This window comes from Centruroides sculpturatus, unplaced genomic scaffold (assembly GCF_000671375.1).
Source record: "Centruroides sculpturatus isolate CEXI.00-Female unplaced genomic scaffold, Cexi_2.0 scaffold396, whole genome shotgun sequence".
Classification (NCBI taxonomy): Eukaryota; Metazoa; Arthropoda; class Arachnida; order Scorpiones; family Buthidae; genus Centruroides; species Centruroides sculpturatus.
Genome location: NW_019384590.1, coordinates 7,528 through 16,345, shown reverse-complemented (window position 1 = coordinate 16,345; position 8,818 = coordinate 7,528). Strand labels below are relative to the sequence as shown.

Below are 8,818 nucleotides of genomic sequence, written 5' to 3'. Positions count from 1 at the left end.
AGCAATTAATATTTTAGCAATGATCTGATTACTTTATATCGGAAGTGACTAAATATAAAGAAATGTTTTAAGAGTTATTATTATTATTAGAGTGGTACCTCAGGTTACGAACGCCCCAGCATACGAAATTTTCAGGATACGACATGAAATTCGAACATATTTTTGCTCCACGATACGAACAAAAACTCACCATACGACGTTACATTAGTTCGCATTTTTCATTTGTTTTTCTTACTACAGTTATTTTTTTAAATGTATTACTTGGCTTTAATTTGAGTATGTTTTTCGCGTTGGAACGAATTATTTGGTTTTACATGTAATCGTATGGGAAAAGATGATCCACCTTACGACATTTTCATGATACGATCTCAGTTTCGGAACGGATTAATTTCGTATCCTGAGGTACCACTGTATTATGTTTGTTTTGTTTTAATGATTTTTGTAGGTAAATTAGTTTTTTTTTATAAGATTCATTTTACAATACAGTTTTTGTATCAGCATTTTTAAAATTATATTTACGATGTTTGTTTGTTGACAAAACACTTGATCGGTCTGTTGAAACATTTGCGGGTTAAGGGGCTAGTTCTCATAGAAAGTCCTCTCGGGTACCACTTCCCGGCAGATCACCCAATGTTCCTTTGCCTTCTTTCATCAATCCATTTCGTTGCATCCCAGTTGAACCACCGATTTAAATATTTAACATATAGAAAAGTATTTTTACAAGTTATTTTACTTAAAATTTGGGAATGACACTTAAGAGAAAGATTAAGAAAATAAGAATTTTTAACCATTGCAAATCGTAATTTGCAACTCCAGCTTTATTTAGCATTCCTTTCAGCGTTGCATGATTTGGCTGCTTTGAGCCAAAGTTGGCTACCCTTTTTTTCAGTTTGGCGTATAAAATATTATTTGGCGCATTGGCTACTTTTTGGGCTATATATTATTTATAACTATATTAGTCGAATAAAAATTCACTTTAGAATGGTGTTTTGTCATTTTTTTATTAATTAGAGATCCAAATAACAAAAAACACAAATAAAACAAATATTTGTGTTTTTCAAATAAATTTTTGTTTATCTCCTTTATAATAAATGAATTTATCTACTTTTAAGTAAAAATTGAAAGTGTCTGTAGAAGTAATTTTTTTTAAAATATCCTTTTTCGTGATAAAGATTTAATACTTATTAATATTCTCTCTCGTGATTACTAAACCATCAAATGTGTTTCTTCCAATTCTGCTTGGAAACTGACAGTCCGAATTATGAAATTCTCCACAATGTCCTACAAAAATTTACATTATTCAGCGTTTTGCAAAAATTTCGGTGCGCACTATAATCTAGACATGTTAATCCTTAAATATACTTGTATATTTAAGGATTGGGCCACAAATATATATAATATACTTGTGGCCCAAACTCCATGACATCTTCCAATGTGGCCCAGAGAAACAAAAAGATTGGACACCCCTGGTGTAGACAAAAGAGATAGACAAAAGAGTGTATACAAAAGCAATATATAGCTTGGTGCAATAACTTGCATCAGGCTATATCTTGCTTCTGCTATATTTTTCCTAAATATCAATACATGTGACAAGAGTATATTCAATCGATAGTGGGCTATGGCATACCTTTTATCCCCGACTCCCCTTTTTATAGGGCAAAGTCCTATCTCGACCACTATGAAAGATATTTCAATATTTTTAGAGGGATAGGGGGCATTACTCAGTGGTATATCCTCAAAGAGATATAAAGAAGTGAGAAGGGTTAGTTGGAGGGAAAGTCTGTTGTGGCAGAGGCCGAAGGTGGGTGGAAAATGGGAAAGAAGTGAGAAGTGGAAGGGGATGTCAAGAGCCGCACCGGGAACTTTATTTAAAACATAAACAGGTTACATATGGAAATAACATTTACAAAAGAAAACAAAAGAGGTACAGATTTTTATGTCCGTACATAAAAACGCGACTATAAGTTCCTTAACACAAAAGTAGACATTGCCTGGCATAGTGCCATAAAATTTACAACATTGATGTCAAAATGGTGATTACCATGATTAGGTTTACAGGAAATACTGCTTGGCGGATAGAGTTGTAACACACCTACACACAAGTAGCTATACGTTATACACGTGTTAAACACATGTTGAACTAGATGAAGATGTTCTTACTCATTGTCGTGTTGCAGGTCCAGAGCCTTTGTTGACTCGACAAAGTTTATAAGTGCCTTGAAGATCTTCTTATTTCTAACTAAGACGTTGTTGTCTCAAGGCCAGTTGTATCCCTCCTGTAACACTGTCCTGAGTAGATTCGTCCTATGTTGGGTGTATTGGTTGCAGTCGAATATGAGATGCTGTGCGTCTTGTTGCGAAGTCCCATCGCACTGACAATGGGCAACTATGAAAGATAGAGGCACAGTTTAATTTAAAGTCGTAGAGTGCCTTAAAATTAATACAAGAAGTTTTTTGTCCAGTTAAAATACTAAAAGTGGAAGCGGCTGGACACATGGATGGCGCGAAATCATGGAGAGAAGAAGTCTATGATTATTTTATTTAAACTCTGTGCTGTGGGCATTAAGAGGGCTTTTATAATAAGCCCTTTAAATGTTCGGTCAGGTCCATAATGGGACGGCCGAGTGATGAGGGACGGGTTTCGACGTATCCGAAGGACCAGCTCCGAAAAATTTCTTGTATTTTTACACCTGACCGAATTTGACTCGGGTCTTCCATTGCATCCGGCCGTCAAAACTACGATTATCTATACTCTACTACCTATGACTCAATGGCAAGCGACTAAGGTGTCAGCCTACCGCTCTGAGAACCCGAGAACGAATTCGGTAGAGTCCTGTCCCTCACCACTCGGCCGCTCCTTTGTGGGCTTGGCCAAACCCATAATAGGTTTGCTAGAAAGGACCGCTTACTCGTTAGTGCCACAGGTCAGACAGAGTCAAACAAAAAACCTCTACCGATTACTATACTCTCGTACACTTGTATTTAGCTAATAGGTAGCAAAAGCAAGATATAGCTCCGTGTAACGTTTTTGTCTACACCCTGTATACTCCTGCACTTAATATATTTATTTCAGGATAAAATTTCAAAAATGTAATGGAAAAAATGTATGGAAATTTAGAGTTTTTGACTTATGAGAGTGATAGGATTTCGAAAATTAAACAAGATGTACGTGTGATGAGTAATTTAATAACGTATAAATGAATTAGAATGCCACTAAAATATTTTAAGTATAAAAAGAGAAAATTTGTATCAAATAGTTTTAAATTTTCAGTTTATAACAACGTTTATCTTATTTTTGAATCATTTTAATAGTATTGCTGCTAATTTATCAATATTCCAAGTAGTTTTTTAAAAGATTTCTTAATAAGGAAATGATTCATAATTGCTTGTTTGTATTTTCTTGTCAGGATTTCCTTTTGTATCTCGTGTCAGGAAATCGATTTGTCTAGATTTTTGTTTGTCGTGATTTTGATTGCGAGGAATATCATGTTATGTGGACTTTTATTGTTTTGTTATCGACATATTCGATATATTAAAAGTTCAACTTTTCTCTAATAATAGTGGTATTGCCAGTTGATATGATTTCATGTTTTGAAATTCTAGACAATGTAATATGAGTATAACAATAGGTATGCTTAAAAAGGCATTTTATACGCATGAATGAAACTACCGTGGTTTATATTAGGCCTATATCAGATGTTTACAAGTGAATGAAACTACTGTGGTTTATATTAGGCCTATATCAGATGTTTACAAGTGCATACAATAAATTATAAATAGTCATGCTTTATATTTTTTCTGCGATTACTAACAGCAAATGTCCTTAGATTTAAACCAATCTTCAGAAACCGCTTGACCGATCTCGACCAAATTTGATATGGACATCGAATCCGGGTCAATGAATGTCGTAAGCTATTTGGAATCTTGGTAAGATAGTGCCCTTGAGAAAGTTCCCGGAAAAACTTTGCCATAGACTTAAGCTGGAATTTTGAGTGCTTAGAAAGCGCACGCAGTAATTAGGTTTAACTTATAAGTTCTGTTTCGCGCATAAACATAACTCATGTCATTCAAATTTTTTTCGATATTCCTCGAGTTTTAAGCAATTTAACCTGACAATTGATTATATGTAAGCAAAGTAGAGAAACTGATATTCCAATATCCTAAGCGAAACAAGAACCCGAGTATTAATTGCTTTCGATAATATCTAAGGTTTGGCATCCCATAGCAACAGGTTTATGCTGCATATTCGAACACCAAATCGCCTAAGAAACTAACATCCAATAAATTTACGCATGATATGACTTCGAATATTCAATATACCCCTCCCGATGCAATTTGGATACAGAACTTTCGTACAAGTACAGTAGTTAAGATTCGGTTTTTAGATACCATATATTGTAGGATTGCAAGTTATATGTAAATGCATTTTACAATTATGAAAATATTTTTCTGCGCTCTTTCTTAAAAATTAAAATTTGGCTTATTATATTTTTGATTATTATTAAACTGTAATTAAAATATTTTGTGAAGCATTTCAAAGATAAATTGAAGTGTGTAATACAGAGAAACCACTACAGTCGACCCCCCTTATAACACTGTTGATTATTCCGTTTTATATGAATTCATGTTGTACGAGTCACTTAGATTTTACAAATACCTGTGCCGAGTTGTGAACGGCTCACGTATTTGTAAAATCTAAGTGACTCGTACAACATGAAATTCATATAAAACGGAATAATCAACAGTGTTATAGGGGGTCGACTGTATATAGCCTACATATATGACCAAAGCATAAAAGAATTGAATCTTTACCCAGGAGCCATTTTAAACTTTTGAAAATAGTAATTTTATTATTGCGAAAATTAAACATACTTTTTCAATTCTTTCTCAACTTCTGTCGATCGTTTTTCCTGAAAACTCTGTAAATAAAAAATTCTTTATATATATCCGACTTTATAATATTTAATATTAAATAAGAATAAATATAATGCTCTATTCATTCTTAGAATTTATTATTTTTTTGTTAAACTTTCTTATAATAATATTTAACTTTTATAAATACAAAATATTATTCTAACTTATTAGATTTTATATATGCTTTTTTTAAATTATTAATATAATTTGCATTGAATTTATTTGCTAGTCACGAACAGTCATTTTAAATTTAAATAATTTTTAATAATTATGTGTCTTGTGAAAATGATATATACTGTATATTGAATGTAAATGAAAACAGCACTTTATGAGTATAAAATTTTAAAAATCAGTTCATTTCTTTATTAATTTCAATTTGTTTTATTAATTAAAATGACAGACAAAGAGCATTAAATTTATATTATCACCGCTGGATGGCACCACTAAGAAAGTCGTAGCGAATTACACATTTTATTAAAGAGAACTTTTAAAAACTAAAAAATAATAATAAAAACTTTAAATTATTATTAAATCGATAATATAAAATAATAAATAGTCAAAATTAAATGTTTTATGCATTTTTTAATGTTTAAAATTATGATTTTTTTTTAGTTGTTGAATATCAACATCTCCCAGGTGGTGTTGTTCAATATTTACAAACTTTTCGTACTTTTCAAAATTCCTGTGGAAAATATGCTAGGATGCAAAGTAATAAAATATTACTTTTTATTAATTTAAGTTATAAAAAAAATAAATAAATTCTAACGCAATAGACAATAGAAACTATTGAAAACTTTCTACTTTATAATTCAAATTATTCTTTTCAAATATACAATTGATAAAAATTTTAAAAAATAACGATAATGATAATAATGTTTGGATAATTTTGCACAATTCGTGAGACAAGTAGTGATTAACAATTTGGCAATAGAGTTACAGGTAATGTGACACTAGCAAGGCCAACATCACGTGGGTGGATCACGTGCCTTTTGCCTAATACCGGAAATGAATAAGTCACGCGCTATTTTAAAAAAATAAAAATAATAATTTATTTAATAGCTCTTATATAATAATTATTTACTTTTAAACATTTTCGTTAAAAAATTTTTAAATATTATATATAAAATAATATAAAGTATGTACTTAAAAAGTTTATTGTGTACATTACATTTTTTTTACATTTTATTGTGTAAAAATTAAGTTTAACTTCTCGTAAAATTAAGGCAAACATCATATAAAAATAATTAGAGCAAGATTTTTGTTTATTGCGATAAATATAAGGGAAAAAAAAGAAAATCAGGAGGAAAAGGTAGAGATTTATATGTGACGTGTGAGAGCATTACGTGTGAAAGTACTTTAATTATTAGATATTATGAGATAATTTAGATAGAACATGTCAACATTTTCGGTACGTGAGCCTGTACTAATTGCAAATTAAATTATCTTAATTAACTTCAATTTATTTATTATTCAACATAAATGTAACCATCTTCAGAATTATGTAGAAAAACAATTAAAGATTAATTTCATGAAATAATTTTTTTCTCACGTGAAAGCAAAAACGATTTTTGCAAGAATTTCTTAAAGAAGTTTTTAAATTTTATCTCGTAAAAATGTGAATAATTTGTTAAAATTTTAATAGAAATCGATAGAGAAATATTATACAATAATACAAAATATGTAAAAGAAAAACGTAGAGAATAAAATTAGATTAAAGTAAAAATACATAAATAATAATAAATTAAATAGTCAATAAACAAATAATAAGATAGAGAAATAATCATTTCAATAAAATCAAAATTGTTAAAGAAGTTTGGATTGTCAAATAAAAGGAAAAAATTACTAAAATTTCATGCTTTATTACGAAGGAAGGAAAATATAAATAAAAATTAAAAATTAATGACTTAAACAATTACAGTAATGTGATTAATAAATTGTATAACGACTAATGATGATCGTTTATTAATATAATGGTTTTTATTGTGTCATTCGTTAGATTTAATGTTTATTTTTTAAAAAAGAAAAAAAATAAGCCGGAAAGATTTAGCAGGAAATTAATAGAAAATATCAAAATTACATTATCATTATCTTGATCGAATATCTAGAAAATAACTTTAAAATAATGTATTATTCACGCATTAAATAGTAAATTTTAGTAATATTTAACAGTAGGCTGATAGTATCTAGCAGATTACGTAATTAAGAAAATCTTTTATACCTTTTTATTAATTATTTATTGATGAAATGACGTTATTTCATAAGGAATTTTATAACATTGTGAGGGCGACTTCGACTAAATCTTTATAGATGATAGAACACTTTGAGATGTATATACAAGAAATCTTCGTTAGTTTAAAATTCAGGGGACTAAATATTCGTGACTTCGAATTATCCGAGATTTATATATTTCTGTACAATATGCCAAATGGCACGTAATTGATGTAATTTATTAAGCAAACGTAATACGGCTACGTTATAGAACGTTATTTTCGTTAATTAATAATAATAATATAAATTTAAATAAACTGCAAGTAAATAGCACGAACCTCATAGGTCTTCAGATAGATTTTATAAAAAGTAAAGCAGAATTCTTCGAAATGTAGCCCAAATTATTCTTAAGCTGGCCCAAAAAGTAGTAAGTCGCCCAATGTAATAGCCTAGAGCCCTACAAATATCTCAATCTGCTTGTAGCTCAATCTTGCAATCCCGAAACCCAGTAGTATTTTATGAGATAAGAGGAAAAAACGGTCCTTATGTAAGGTGATACCCGAAAATGCATTACTGTAAAAGCAAAGTCATATTGACCAGATTATAGTTGTTCTCTTACAGCATACGATCTAAACCAATGTTTCTCAACGGGGCGATATCGCCCCCATGTGGGCGTTTTTCCATGTTCAGGGGGCGATTAGTAACAATTTATATTTTGGGGGGTGAAAAAACAATTTTCTGGGCGATATAGTAAAACATTATATTAAGAATAATTAGATATTTTATTCGTTATATCGTACAATAATTAAACAGATAACATTATATAGTCACTAGTTTATTCGATGCAGTACGAATTTGGCGTTAGCCTTGTCCCTCGGCATCGGAATTTTGTAGTGAAGGGGGGCGATACTACATAACGGTTTTATTGAAGGGGGCGATACTACATTGAAGAGGGCGATACTACATTGAAGGGGGCGACGATTCGTTGAGAAACACTGATCTAAACAAACGAGTTAATGTTCTCATATCGCAGTTCGGACAGAATTTTCACTTCAAATTAGAAAGTAGAATGTATTTCGAAACAACCGAATTCCTTAAATCTTTATATCCCCGGCTGGGACGAAAATACACTTGTGAACTAATGGGATTTCGAACTGAGTTCGAATTAACGAGGATTTCGTAGTATTCAAATATTAAAATTTTTGATCCGGTGGATATCGCATTTTTTTTAAGTAATTTTCTCTAACATTATGTCTATAGCGAATTTTTTTTATTTTCGAACATTTATTTGAACCCCTTCCAACCTAGATAATAAAATGAAAATTGGCTAATAAAATAAAGACAATTAGTAGATGTTTTTGAGCTGGGTGAGAATTTTATGCCTGCAAGAAGGAAGTAGAATATTTGGAATTTTGAAAAGTTCTAGAATATTCTAGATGGTTTTGAAATTATTTTTTGTTTTGAGAATTTTTGGAAAGTTGTAGTCTAATACTTTTAATAATTTTCTTATTGATATTTTTAATATCGAGGCTCAAGAAATGTCTGATAATAAAGATCTTTGAATGAATGTTTTAATTTCATTACAACATATCAACAAAATATAGCCTATTTCTAGTGAAAATCAATTTATGTTGATTAAATTTTTTTCCTATAACTCAAAAAACTTTCATTATTTCCAAGATTGAATTCACTTTAT

General features: G+C 30.2%; 1 long non-coding RNA gene across 1 annotated transcript; it reads right to left on the bottom strand.

Moving 5' to 3' along the window:
* Nucleotides 1–1,461: 1,461 nt before the first annotated feature.
* LOC111624734 lies at nucleotides 1,462–7,491 on the bottom strand. The gene is made up of 3 exons (XR_002756629.1): nucleotides 7,461–7,491; nucleotides 4,873–4,919; nucleotides 1,462–2,386 (listed from the first exon to the last, which is right to left on the bottom strand). It is a non-coding gene; the product is annotated as an uncharacterized LOC111624734 (long non-coding RNA).
* Nucleotides 7,492–8,818: the final 1,327 nt, after the last annotated feature.